This window comes from Trichechus manatus, unplaced genomic scaffold (genome assembly GCF_000243295.1).
Source record: "Trichechus manatus latirostris isolate Lorelei unplaced genomic scaffold, TriManLat1.0 scaffold00201, whole genome shotgun sequence".
NCBI lineage: Eukaryota > Metazoa > Chordata > Mammalia > Sirenia > Trichechidae > Trichechus > Trichechus manatus.
In genome coordinates this window covers 3,923,968-3,939,576 of record NW_004444137.1, presented here as the reverse complement: position 1 = coordinate 3,939,576, position 15,609 = coordinate 3,923,968, and positions in this window count along the sequence as shown.

The following is a 15,609-nucleotide window of genomic DNA, read 5'->3' as shown; positions in this document are numbered from 1 at the left end:
TTTTGCTATTGTGAACAATGCTGCCATGAACATAGGTGTGCATGTGTCTATTTGAGTGACAACTCTTATTTCTCTAATATATATTCCTAGGAGTGGGATTGTTGGATAGTATGGTATTTCTATTTCTAGCTTTCTAAGGAAGCGCCATATCATTTTCCAAAATGGTTGTATCAGTTTGCATTCCCACCAGCAGTGCATAAGCGTTCCGATCTCCCCACAGCCCCTCCAACATTTGTTATTTCCAGTGTTTTTGACTCGTGCCAGTAATGTCGGGGTGAGATGGTATCTCATTGTGGTTTTAATTTGCATTTCTCTAATGGCTAATGATCGCGAGCATTTCCTCATGTGTCTGTTGGCCGCTTGAATGTCTTCTTTGGTGAAGTGTCTGTTCATTTCCTTTGCCCATTTTTTAATAAGATTATTTATCTTTTTGTTGTAGATGTGTTGGATTTTCTTGTAGATTATGGATATTAGACCTTTGTCTGACTTGTACTGTCCAAAAATTTTATCCCAGTCTGTAAGTTCTCTTTTTACTCATTTGGTGAAGTCTTTTGAAGAGCATAGGTGTTTGAGTGTTAGAAGATCCCAGTTATCTAGCTTACCTTCTGGGGTTTGTGTGTTGATGGTTATGGTTTGTATCCTGTTAATGCCGTGTATTAGGGCCTGAAGTGTTGGTCCTATTTTTTCTTCTATGAACGTTATAGTTTTTGGCTTTATATTTAGGTCTTTGATCCGTTTTGAAGTAGTTTTTGTATATGGCGTGAGGTATGGGTCCTGTTTCATTTTTTTGCAGATGGATATCCAGTTTTGCCAGAACCATTTGTTAAAAAGATTGTCTTTTCCCCATTTGATTGACTTTGGGCCCTTGTTGAAGATCAGGAGACCGTAGGTGGATGGATTTACATCTGGGTTCTCAATTCTGTTCCATTGGTCAATGTATCTGTCGTTGTACCAGTACCAGGCTGTTTCGACTACCATAGCTGCATAGTAGGTTCTGAGGTCAGGTAGTGTGAGTCCTCCAACTTTCTTTTTCTTCTTCAGTAGTGCTTTACTTATTCGGGGCTTCTTCCCTTTCCATATAAAGTTAATCACTAGTTTTTCCATCTCTTTGAAGAATGTTGTTGGTATTTGGATTGCGATTGCATTGTATTTGTAAATTGCTTTGGGTAGAATTGTCACTTTTGCAATGTTGAGTCTACCTCTCCATGAGCATGGTATGTTTTTCCCTTTATGTAGATCCTTTGGGTTTCTTGCAGTAGTGTTTTGTAGTTTTCTTTGTATAGGTCTTTTACATCCCTGGTTAGATTTATTCCTAAGTATTTTATTTTTTTAGGGGCTATTATAAATGGGTATTGTTTTCCTGATTTCCTTTTCATCGTTCTCTTTATTGGTGTATAGGAATCCAACTGATTTTTGTATGTTTATCTTGTGTCTTGCTACTCTGCTGAATCTTTCTATAAGTTCCGGTAGATTTCTTGTGGAGTCTTTAGGGTTTTCTATGTATAGTATCATATAATCCACAAACAAGGACAGTTTAACTTCTTTATTACCAATTTGGATGCCCTTTATTTCTTTTTCTTGCCTTATTGCTCTAGTTAGAAATTTAAAGTATTTTTAAATATAGAACCAGCTGTCATGTTTTTTTTTCCTTTTTCAGTGATTTTTTTACTCAGTCTCAATGCTGCTAGCTAGCAACGCAGCTGTACTGCAGGCAAAACTACACAATCTACATGACTGCATTGATGTTGTTCAATGGTAATGGATAACGTTTTAGCTATTGACCATTTCCTATGTGCAGGTCCCAAGTATTCAACGGAGAGTACAATATAGTTAACGGAGGTGGTAAGAGTCCGACACACCTGTAGCCATTCAAGGAAGCTCCTTCAGAACCGTTCAGTGAGCTCCCTGGAAAAGTTAACCCTTTGTCTTGAACCCCACTTGCTTTCTAAATCAGGAAAGGAAACAAACAGCCAAAACGCATAAGTAGCAAAGAGTACTGGTATCTGATGATGAACTACATTCACTAATTAAGACATCATAAAATGCAAGCAATCTCTGATATGCGGAAGTGGTAATATCAATAAAATACTACATTCCGGGAATTTTGTGTTGAGCAATGCAAATGTACCTATGGAACAATTTTCCCTTAGACCTCACAACAGTTTAAAGTCTTTAAATGGCCCATCCATAGGAATTAGGAAATAGCTGTGGGATCCTATATGGCTCAGAGTTCCACATCCTTCTAAAAATGCTTGTGCCAAGTTCTCCTACTTCCTAATATTTCAGGGCACCTCCTTTGATCCTTTTATTAAAATGTGTTTATATATAACTAAACATTCCTATTTGTTTACTATTCCCTTTTCTTTCCTGCAACTGGCATGCATACAGATCAAGCATTTATTGCCACCTGCCAAGTAATTTAATTGTAGAATTTGCAAATGGGTACTTTGTAAATTCGAAAGGCTAATTGGCAATAAGACTGGCTGGAAATCCTAAAAGAAAATAATCGTGAATTGTGCTGTGATATTATTGGAATTAGAGGTAGAACTTTTAAGTCCTTACAAAAATAAAAGAACGATCCTTTATACGATACCTTAAATTGCGCAGAATTTCTCTTTTTTATAGAAATGTAAATACTGAGGTGTTAGTATAATTGGAGTGTGGCCCTCAATATTCCTTTATCAAAAGTTTATATAAATTATGCAAATTATCCTATGATTTTGGTTTATCTTCTACTATTTTCGAAATGGCCCAATATAGAATAATATGCTAATTAATGTTAAACAAACTTTTTTAATTTCCAACGACTTCATGTTGATTGTCTAACAACTCTAGCAAAAGATGTCTGGTTATGTTACTGGAGAATAAAACAGAATGAGCACGGACAGAAAGTTTTCATGGTAAATTATCCAGAATAATTTGTTACTGAGTTATTTCAATTAGGGAATATTTATGGACATAGGAAACAGGAGGGTAATGTTGATGTATTAAATGCTTTCCCTTTACTGTTTTTTGTCCAATAATCCTTCTTTACTCAAGCACCTGAACACAAAGGGGACATTAACCATACAGGTTAGTGGTCTCAGCGGAATCAGTTAACAATTTTAAACCCTTAGCTCTTCAGTTAAAATAAAATCTGTTGCTCAGGTGTAACACAGAAGGGTTTAAGATACGTATGTTTTTCATAGCACCCCAAGAGCATCCGTTTTCAATCCACAGCTAAGTCCCTAACGTGGACATCCTGTGAGCCACCAGCAGAGGAGAGGACAGTGTCGTTCAACAGCCTTAGAGCAGCCAAGACTCCCAGGCCTTCCCGCCTAGCAGGGACCTCTGGTCTCACCCTCAGGCCCTTCTCTGAGAGGAGAAGTGGAGCAAGCTCAAAGGGCCCAGTGAGGAGGTGCTAAGACTCTCTCTTCACCCTACTAAGAGAGAGCTCCACTCTTCAAGGATGGACAAAGAGATCAAACGATTCCAAGATTGAAAACTGTTTATAAACCAAACATCTTTATTGGGGTGGGGGGAGAGAAGAAGAAGAATAGGTAGCACAATGCAGAAGGAAAAAGTACTAAAAATAGAATATATAGTATATCTGCTACATTAGCTATCAGTGTCTCAAGTTAACTACTGGAAGTATCCAATGTTCATGTTTCGCAGAACCAACCTGTGCCGCTAACAAAGGAGTTAAGACACTGGAAAACAATTAATGTTTGTCCCTTCTCGTCATGCCCTCTCCTCTTGTACTTGCTCTGAGGATGACAACACGTGAGTAGTTGTACTAATAATCAATTCTAGGATTTTCATCTCTATCACTGAAGTGGAGTGGATTTCATTCCAACAGAACTTTAAATGCAGTTTTTTAAAAAAATTAAGATCACTTACTTTTTGTGCAAAGACCAGTTGAACCTTTCTTATATTGTGTAGGGATCCTGCAGGCAGTTTATCCACACTTAGGCTCAGTTTATGAATGATAATCCATCAACTCTCCCAATTCTACAAGCCTGCCTGCCCATGTCCCAGTCCTGTCCATACTGAGACCCTCACAACAGAATGAGTCTACCTACCCCAATCAGGTGCACAAAAATAGTTTTAACCAGTGCAGTGAAAATCAGAACTGAGAGATGCAACCATAACAGGAAACAGTAGGAAGGGTTTTGGTATACCATGCTCATCATCAGAGACTTAAAGCTCTCGATCAAAATATTAGTTGTACATTCTGCTACTTTTTTATGTCCATGAAACTATTCTAAAATTTAGATAAAGAGTATATCTTGCTAGGAGTTCACGGTAAAATTCCCTTTTATGGTGTAGCCAGCTATTGTTCTCTTCTGGTATATTACTATCCACCTCCTCATCCCATAATGAGGTTTTGGTTGGAATTAACATTTTTTTCCTACCAAAATGACATCTTGGAGCAGATACTCTCCAGTTCTTATCTGTCCCCTCTCAGATATGCACCTGTCTCAGGGGTGGGTGTTATATGGAACCTTAGGAGAGAGCTCCAAACCAAACACATTTCTTTCACTTCTTACCCAACTCCTGCTTCCAGGCCAGGGAAATGGCATCATATTCCAAGTTATAAACCTCAGGGTGGCCTCCAACACTTCATAGTTCCTTAGTCTTAATATTTAATAGGACATGAAGCCTTGCTAGTAGCTTCCTTCATGCAGGGCTACATTATGGCTTCCATGGACCCCAGGCATATTTGCCTTCATGAGCCCTGTCCTCCATGAAAATAACTAAATAACTAAATAAAAACAAAAAACAAGTAAGTATTTTTAAAAATTATGACTGTTGGTATAAAGACGAATATAATCCAGGCTGGATTCATTATTATATACTCATTATTATTTTTATTGCAATAAATATACATGCATTTGTCAAATATTATGTCAAAAATATTTGTCATTTTAACATATTTTAAATGTACAATACAGTGGCATTAATTATGCTCATCATGTTGTTCAACCATCACCATTCTGTTTCCAAATTTTTTCTTCACTTTTAACAGAAGTTCAGTGTCCTGTAAGCATTGGGTCCCACCCCTGGTAACCAGTAATAAACGTTGGTCTCTTACACACTTGTATATTATTATGTTCATTTTTCATCTGATTTTCAATTGAATTAAAATTAAATCATTTTCATGGGGGTGGGCCATAGTCTCTGGCCTACTGTGCATAGCAGGTAAGTTGACCCTGCTTTCCTGATGCCCACTTTTCATTCTCACTATTGCCCGCCTCCTCTATGTCTTAGCATTTTTCCTCATCAACTTTCTTCTGTTCAAAGGTCTTGTTTTTTTTTAATATATGATACATTCTGGTCTAGTCAGAAAGGCAGAAGAGCCTATATTCAAGGATTTAACTGTTTCTCAGCACACACACACACACACACACACACACACACACACACACACACCATGGGAGTTTGCAGTGTCAAATGCTGCCTGCCTGACAAGATAGCACTAGGTCCCAATTTACTGAAAGAAAATGTGTCCCCAGTATGCTATCCTGGCTACTGTTCCTTTTTTCTTTAAAGTAATTCCTCTTACCCCAAATCTCCATTTTACCCTAGGCCAGAACTATTTCCTACTGGTTCCTAATGACCCCATGTACTTTTTGCCCCAGACAAGAGTGTTCTCATCCATCCCCTACATTCACTATCACCTCTTTTCAATGGAGCCACCAACCTTCCTCCTTATAAGTTAGTTCACTCTATATTCTCCTATCTCCTTGACCCCACCAATATACGATCACCTATATGAAGTCTCTGGGTGATGAAAACAGTTATTGTGCTCAGCTGCTAACCAAAAGATTGGAGACTTGAGTCTCTTCAGAGGCACCTTGGAAGAAAGGCCTGTCGATCTATTCCAAACAAATCAGCTGCTGAAAACCCTATGAAGCAGTTCTACTCTAACACACATGGGGTCGCCATGAGTTGGAGTTGACTTGATGTCAACAGGTTTGGTTTTTCTTTTTCATTTATCAACACTCCATCTGGGGAGTAGCTTGAGGACAGACATCATATCAAATTAAGAGTAATATTGCCAACAGTTTGTCCATTTTATTTCATAAAGTTATGCTAAGTATTTATGGAAGGAGTGGATACTAAAGCATTCCCACTGGTGTATTATGCCTTCAGGAATGCTAGGAAGGTGCTGAGGGGATGAGGTAATCAGGCCTTGTAGGTCTGATAAGAAGGCCTTTTTTTCTTGGAGATCTGTGCTTTTTGTTAGGAGCTGAATATTTAAATAGCTACTGCTAAGTATGAGCTACTTCTATTTTTTAAAATGTAAACACATATATATTTAACATCATAGAATAATTGGGTGCTATTTCAAACCTATAAAAAAGCAAGTGCTGTCCAACGGTCATGTCCTTCATACTTTACAATGACAAAATTACAGTAAAGAATACAAAAAAAGGGGAGGAGGGGAACAGCAACTAAATATATATGACAAAATAAATTTAAACTTGAATTATAGGAAAACCGAGATAGAAAGATGCAATTGACGACAACATCAAAATCAAAAGGGGGATGATTGGTGTAGCTGTAGAATTTTTGTATGTTAGGGAAGTTAAGGTGGTTTCCAGATAAAATGGGTTGTTTTAAACGTAACACGTGAAATCTAATCCTCATGGTAACCACAAAGAAAGGAAATAAAACTACTCACCAAAATAAGGAAGGAAAAGAAAAACACTCAGCAGTCACAAAAACAATAATAATAAATAAAAGGAAAGGAAAATTTATATTTAAAAAGAACTCAGCTTGTAAGGTCAAGAAGAACTCTGTCCTATAGGGTCACTAAGTGTCAGAATCGACTCGACAGCAATGGGTTTTTTTGGCTATCACAAAGGGTAACTCAAAAAATGGAAAGGAGGCTTTCTTCTCAATATAGTCGTAGAACATCAAACTTCTACCGAAACAGCTTTTGCTCTTTGATGTTACCCTTACTCTTCCTCCCTGGACTTGGGAAGTGAAGTCTGGAGTTGGTGCTGACATACTGTGATCATAAGAACAGAACCAACATTATTAAGATACTAGATAATGTCTATAGTAAGAGCCTGATTTTATCTTTCAGTAGCTGTGCCAAGAATAGATTTCCCATCTTTCAACTTCCTCTTACATGAGAAAAATGAGTACTCGTGTGTTTAAGTTACTATTCATGGGTTTTCTGCAGCAACTGAACGATTGGTAAGATAAAAAAAAAAAATTCTATCACATATTGCCAGCTGGGATCATATTTAATTGTGAGAAATTAAACACTTTCCTACTGAAATAACAAAAAGGAAACAACAAACTAGTATGACAACTATTATAGATCATTGCTCTGGAAGTGCTAGGCAATGCAATTAGTCAAGAAAAAAAAGTACCAACAGAAGCAAGAGAAAAAAAATTGTATCTAACAAAGGAACTTCTGAAAGATAATGTTTCAAAATAAATGTAAAAATTTAATTTTCAAACAGAACAAAAATAACTAGTGAAAATATTTAGGGTAAATATCCCATTACAGGAGCTCTGGTGGTGCAGTGATTAAGAACTATGGCGAGCTATACGTTGCTAACCAAAATGTCAGCAGTTTGAATCCACCAGTCACTCCTTGGAAACTCTACTGGACAGTTCTGCCCTGTCCTATAGGGTTGCTATGAATCAGAATCGACTCAATTCTGCAAGGGGTTTGGTTTGGTTTTGGTATCCCATTATAAGGAATAAACAAAGCTTCCCTGAAAGGGAAGTCTTAATATTGTAAAAGTGTCAATTCCCTCCAAAATGACCCCTAAGTTTAATATAATTCCAATCTAACTTCTAAAGACCTTAGGAAAACCTTTCAAAATATTATAAAATTCATCTTCAAAATGATTCTGAGGATCTTTAGGGAAAATAAACATGTTATAAAAAATCTATGAAAGAAATGTAAAGACGGAGTTTGGCTTATGAGATATTAGTGTATTTTTAAAGCATGTATTTAAGGCTGTGTGGGTATCTTAGTTATCTAGTGTTGCTGTAACAGAAATACCACAAGTGGATGACTTTAACAAAGAGAAATTTATTCTCTCACAGTCTAATAGGCTAGAAATCAGAGTTCAGGGCACCAGCTCCAGGGGAAGTCTTTCTCTCCTTGTTGGCTTTTGGGGGAGGTCCTTGTCATCAATCTTCCGTTGATCTAGGATCCAAAGGACACACTCCCCTCCTGGTTCATTCTTGGTGGTAGGAGGTCCCCCTGTATCTCTGCTTACTTCTCTCTTTTATATCTCAAAAGAGATTGACTCAAGACACAACCTAATCCTGTAGATTCAGTCTTGCCTCATTAACAAAATAACTTCTAATCCTGTCTCATTAACATCATAGTGGCAGGATTTACAACACAGAAAAATCACATCAGATGACAAAATGGTGGACAATCACAATACTGGGAACCATGGCCTAGTCAAGTTGACACATTTTTTTGGGGACACATTTCAGTCCATAACAGCTGCCAACCAAAAGGTCAACAGTTCGAATCCACCAGCCACTCTTTGGAAACCCTTTGGGGCAGTTCTACTCTGCCCTACAGGGTTGCTATGAGTTGGAATCAACTCGATGGCAGTAGGTTTTGTTTTGTTTTTCATAATCTTTACAGGAGCAGACTGCCACATCTTTAATAGGAGAAATAGGGAAAAGTACATCTACTCCATCTTCTTGAGCTGCTGGGTGGTTGGTATTACCAACCTTTCAGATAGCAGTCAAGTGCTTAACTGTTGTGCCTGGTGAGGACTCCCCCAAAAGCGTACAAACAGGTAAAAAACATAGAAAGATATGTTCAACCAAATCAAGAAGATCTGACATCAGTACAACAGAATAAAACTTTTCACATATCTGGCTGGAAAAAATTAGAAAGCATTATGTATTACATATTGTAAAATTACAAAAACCCGTTAAAACCTGCTGCCATTGAACCAATTCCAACTCATAGCGACCCTATAGGACAGAGTCAAACTGTAATCTCTACAGAAGCAGACTGCCACATCTTTCTCCCGCGGAGGGGCTGATGGGTTTGATCTGCTGTCCTTTCATTTAGCAGTCAAGCAATTTAACCACTGCACCACCAGCCTCCTCAAGTTAAGAAAAAAAGATTACAAAATATTATTACACTTTGTTCCAATTTTTAATGGGTACTTCTTGGGGAAAAGGAAAAAAATCTGGAAGGATTTTTAACCCAATCAAAGAGTCTTTGTCTCTCGTTTTGGATGTTCACACTGTTTATGCTTCCTTTTGACATCTCAACCATCTTGTGTTAGGGCTTCTATATTCCGTATTTCCTTGTTTGTCCTCTTTTCTTTATTTTTTCTGTGTAGTCTGCATTTTACTTATTTTTATTTTTGCCAATGATTTGACAAATTCATACTTTGTTTTTGTTTTTAATTTTAATAACATTTACCTTTAAATTTTTCATAAATGTTATTTAAATGATAGTTCTTTAATTAATAAAGTTATGAATTAAATGTCAATCATTTCAGCATGTTTTGCTTTACCTCCAGATACTTCCTAGCTTTGTTCATATAATCTGAGGGTTTTGACCTACATACTAGTTTCATTTAATAATTTTAATTATGTCTTTTTTATTCAATAAACATTTTTGAAAATTTAATTTTTCTACATACAGAACTAGACCACTTGTTTAGATCTGATTTTGTGTGAATATCTCAGTCATTCTTGATATAGAAGCAATAACCACTTGCTTTTGAGCTGACTCTGACTCATGGCATCCCCATGTGTGTCAGAGTAGAATTGTGTTCTATAGGTATTTCAATGGCTGATGTTTGGGGGAGTAGTTCACTGGGCTTTTCTTCCAAGGGGACTCTGGGTGGACTTGAACCTCCAGCCTTTTGGTTAGCAGCTGAGTGCTTTAACGGTTTTCACCACCCGGGGCCTCCAGGTGTTCACGCTACACACATGTAAATGTGGCTATTGAACTTTGCCCAGTGTTTGGCCACTACTGGAACACATGTCCAGCAGATAATCAGTGGCTTTTGAGAATTTCAGACACTATCTCTGATCACTACAAAACCATTCACAAATTGCCAATCTTCATTTTTTCATTTGAGTGCTGATAGTCTCCACTCAACCCTCAGAACTGTCCTAACTCTCCTGTGTCACAAGATGCCTCCTGCTCTACTCATTTGTGTCACAACACCCCCGACCATAAAGAAAAACAAACCGTTCTTAGAAAGAGATCAAAGATAGAGCGCTTAAACTGCTAAGCCACTTTCACATTTTTGCTTCATACAAATTTGTGTAAAAAATAATTTGTAACATTTTGGTGTTTAAAAGTCTGGGAGTTGAGTCATTGGCCACCAGTCTTTATGAGTGTTTCTTATTTGTTCTCTCTGAATGAGGATTTTAGTTAACAGCAGAGTCAATCTAGAATTTGTATCTGCAGTGTTCATTCCCACTACAAGTCTCAAACGTAAAGGAATTTAAATATATTGGGGACTGTTATGGACATGGACCTCAAGCAGCATAGAATCTCATCTTCTAGCAGATAAAAGTCATAGTAGTGGGTTAAGGATTTGAATACAGCTATAGCCAGGGGATCCTTCCTGAGCCTGCATTTTGGATCTGTCCTGCTTCCAAGTATAATTCCACATCCACTGTGGCTGGTATCTCCTCCGTCATAATGAAGGTCCTATGATGTCACTGACCTCTCCCTCAGTCTCGCCTCCACTAGAGATTGCCCTCACTTCACTGTTCTGCTGACATTCTTCTATAACCAGACAGACTGCCTCTGCTTCTAGAGCTTCTAAGGGTTTGTGTTGTGACTGCTTGCCATGGTTCACCCTTTGTTCCCAATTCTAACATACTTGTCATAACTGGTCTTTTGCCCTTGGAACAAGCAGAGTAAATCATGCAATTGTATTCAGTATGGACACACTCAAAATTCAGAGCAAGGTATTTGCAACTTTGTCTCTTTTAGTTGGCTGATAAAACATAATAAACCTCATACATGCATGAACACACACAGACACACACACACACAATATCTTTTACTGGTTTCCGAAGGGCCTTCAGCTGTTTCTTGATTTTATTTTTTATCCTTCTTTTCGGGTTATGGTCTATGTACTCTCCATTTCTTTCGTCTTGCAAAGTAATATTCAGTCTTTTGATGGAACTTATTTTTTTCCTATCAGGTTTACTTTGATTTACGTTCATGCCTTTTATTTCTCTGTAGCCTGTAACTTCCATTAAGAAGATGTTTCTAGCATGAAAAGTAATTCCTACTGGCAGCAGACTTGAAAAGATTTTAGAATCTTCCACTGAGTTTGATAACATGGAATAAAAATTAAAGGTTCATTTTCCTCCACTTAAAGACCTTGCTCTTCTGTCAATATAAGGCAATCAGCAGCAGTTTGACACCTTGGAAGACAATATTCACATTTATTAAATGTTTTAGAGACGTTAGACCCAATCCTGAAAAATACCTTAGAGAAGCTTGTTCAAGCAGGTTTCCTTGGTCTAATTTTCTACTGATCAATAACTTCTCTTAATATTTAATTCCCACTTTTGCAAAAATATTTCCTATTTCTTTAGGGAACTTTGTGAGTTTTACTTCATTTTAGAAATGTGGTCCACATCAGTTTTCCTCAGACTTGCCATGTGTTTTATCAAACCAGTTTTACAAACCAGTGTGGACTGAAGCAGGGCCGTGAATGGGAACAGGTCTTATCTTTTCCAATGCGTTTGCTCTCTAAAGTAAATACACCTAAAAAAAAAAAAAAAAGAAGAAGAAGAAAGATGTTTGAATAAGGACTGATCTCTGGTTAATAATATATATATATATTATCAACTTTAAATTTCACATACTATATTCAAATGGCTCTGTCAGTTTTCATTTTGGTGCCAAGATCATCTGTCTTTTGAGGATAAAAATCCATTTCATTTTGCTTCTTCTTTGATAGCTGTCCTTATCTCTTCTGCTCTCTCTTTTCATATCCATCTTTGGGATCCATGCCAAAAGGTAAGGTATAGTCCAGTTGGTCAGAGGGTGATGGCTGAAAAGAAAGTGAACCAGAACCTGGCTCTTATTTATTTATTTAAACATTTTATTGTGCGTTAGGTGAAAGTTTACAGAGCAAGTTAGTTTCTCATTAAAAAATTTATACACAGTTTTTTTCGTGACATTGGTTGCAATCCCCAGAATCCCCCTTTCCAATCTGGGTTCCCTGTTTCCATTCATCCTGTTTTCCTACCCTTTCCTACCTTCTTACCCTTTTGTTTTGGGGTAGATGTAGCCCATTTGATCTAGTATACTTGACTGATTTAAGGAGTTGGTTCCTCATGGGTGTTATTGTTTGTTTTACATGATTATCTAATATTTGACGGAAAGGTGAACTTTGGAAGTGGCTTCAATTCTGAGTTAGCAGGCAGCTGGTGGCCACAGTCTTGGGAGTTCCTCTAGTCTATGTCAGACCAGTAAGTCTGGTCTTTGTTGTGAATTTGAGTTTGGTTCTACAATTTTCTCCTGCTCTGTCTGAGACCTTCTTTTGTGATCCCTGTCAGAGCAGTCAGTGGTGGTAGATAGGCACCATCTAGTTCTTCTGGGCTCAGGCTGGTGGAAGCTGTGGCTCATGTGGTCCATTAGTCCTTCGGACTGATTGTTTCATTGTGTCTTTGGTTTTCTTCATTCCCTTTGCTCTGGACAGGATGAGACCGATAGATGTATCTTAGATGACTGCTCACTAGCTTTTAAGATCCCAGATACTACTTACCAAAGTAGAATGTAGAATATTTTCTTTAAGAGCTGTGTTATGCCCATTGACCCAGATGTCTCCCGAGACCATGGACCCCAACCTTCAGTCTCAGTAATTGGTTCGTCGATGTATTTGGTTGTGTCTAGGAAGCTTCTATGACTGTGCCTCCTTTGTGCTATATAATATATATGAATACACATGCTGCACATACAAATATGTATGTAAAAATATCCACAGCCTAAACTATATATGTACGTGGGTATACTCCTTTACGCCCTCCTTCCCCTATTCAACATACTTATCTACCTATGCACCTGGTTGTAAATCATTGTTTGTTTATACTGTTGTCATATGATTGTATATGTTATAATATTTACTGTGGTTGCCTTTTTTTTTTCTTGCGTCCCTCTGTGTCTTTCTTTGTCTTGTTCAAGTTGTGCTGACTTCCCCTATATTGCATATTGCCTTTCCCTTCACCAAAGTTAACACTTGTCTATGATCTAGTTAGTGATTTTCACTCCCCACTCCTCCCCTTCCTGGTAAACACCAAAGATTGTAAAGATTCAAAGATTGTGTGTAAACATGTTCTTGAGTGTTTACAGTAGTGGTCTCATACAATATCCTTTTGTGACTGACTTATTTCACTCAGTATAATGTCCTCCAGTTTCATCCATGTTGTGAGATGTTTTGCTGATTCAGCTTTGTTCTTTATCATTGTAGTATTCCATTGTGTGTATGTAGCATAATTTGTTTATCCATTCATCTGTTGATAGGCACTTAGGTTGTTTCTATCTTTTTGCTATTGTGAATAATGCTGCCGTGAACATGGGTGTGCATATGTCTATTCGTGTGATGGCTCTTATTTTTCTAGGATATATTCCTAGGAGTGGAATTGCTGGATCATATGGTATTTCGATTTCTTGCTTTTTGAGGAAGCTCCATATCATTTTCCATAGTGGATGTACCATTTTACAGTCTCACCAGTAATATATGACAGTTCCAATGTCCCCACGACCTCGCCAGCATTTATTGTTTTCTGAATATTTGATCAATGCCATTCTTGCAGGGGTGAAGTGATATCTCATCATGATTTTGATTTGCTACTCTCCAATGACTAATGATTTTGAGCATCTTTTCACGTATTTGTTGGCTGCCTGAATGTTGTCTTTGGTGAAGTGTCTGTTCATGTCCTTTGTCCATTTTGTGATTAGGTTGCTTGTCATTTTGTGACTGTTGAGTTGTTGAAGTTTTCTAGATATTTTAGAGACTAAACTTTTATCAGATATGTCTTTGCCAGAGATTTTTTCCCAGTCTGTAGGTTCTCTTTTCACTATCTTGGAAAAGTCTTTTGATGAGCATAAGTATTTAATTTTTGGGAGGTCCCAGTTATCTAGTTTATCTTCTGGAGTTTGTGCATCTTTAGTTATGCTTGATATTCTATTTATGCCATAAATTAGGGCCCCTAGCATTGCCCCTGTGTTTTCTTTCACAATATTTATAGTTTTAGGCTTTATGTTTAGGTCTTTGATCCATTTTGAGTTAGTTTTTGTGTATGGTGTGAGGTACGGATCCTGTTTCATTTTTCTGCAAATGGGTATCTAGTTTTTCCAGCACCATTAGTTGGAGAGATTATGTCTTCCCCAATTTATTGTCTTTGACCCTTTGTCGAAGATTAGGTGTCCATAGGTGGATGGATTTACTTCTAGGTTCCCAACTCTGTTCCATTGGCCTATGTATCTGTTTTTGTACCAGTACCAGGGTGTTTTGAAATACCATGGCTGTATAGTAGATTATGAGATTGGGTAGTGTGAGGTCTCCTATTTTGTTTTTCTTTTTTAGTAATGCTTTAATTATCAAGAGGTACTTTCATTTCCATATAAAATTGGTGATTAGTTTTTCTATCTAGTTAAAGAATGTTGTTGGAATTTGGATCGGGATTGCATTGTATTTATAGGTCATTTGGGTAGTATTAACATTTTCACAATGTTAAGTCTTCCTATCCACGAGCATGGTCTGTTGTTCAGTTTATGAAGATCTCTTTTGCTTTCTTGCAGTAGTGTTTTGAAGTTTTCTTTGTATAAGTCTTTTACGTCCCTAATTGCATTATTTCTAAGCATTTTATTTTGGGGGAAGGGGGTTATTGTAAATGGGGAAATCCTGGTGGCATAGTGGTTAAGTGTTATGGCTGCTAACCAAAAGGTCAGCAGTTCGAATCCACCAGGCCCTCCTTGTAAACTCTATGGGGCAGTTCTACTCTGTCCTATAGGGTCCCTATGATTCGGAATCAACTCAGTGGCAACGGGTTTGGTTTTTAGGTTTTATTGTAAATGATATTGTTTTACTGATTTCCTTTTCAGAGTTCTCTTTGTTAGTGTAGAGGAATCTGACTGATTTTGGTATGCTGATTTTGTACCCTGTCACTTTGCTGAATCCTTCTATTAGTTCCAGTAGCTTTCTTCTGGATTCTATGGGATTTTCTATGTATAGGATCACATAGTGTGTGAATAGGGACAGTTTGACTTCTTCCTTACCAATCTGAATGCTTTTTATTTCTCCTTCTTGTCTTATTGCTCTAGCTAGGACTTCCAGTACAATGTTGAATAAAAGTGGTGATAAAGGGCATCCTTGTCTGGTTCACATTCTCAGGGGGAATGCTTTCAGTCTTTCTGCATTGATAATAATGTTGGTTGTTGGTTTTGTGTATATGCCTTTAATTATGTTGAGGAATTTCCCCTCTATTCCTACTTTGGTGAGAGTTTTTATCAGGAATGGCTAGTGGACCTCATCAAATGCCTTTTCTGCATCAATTGCAATGATCATGTAATTATTTTCCTTTGTTTTATTTATGTGGTGGATTATGTTGATTGGTTTTCTAATGCTGAACCAT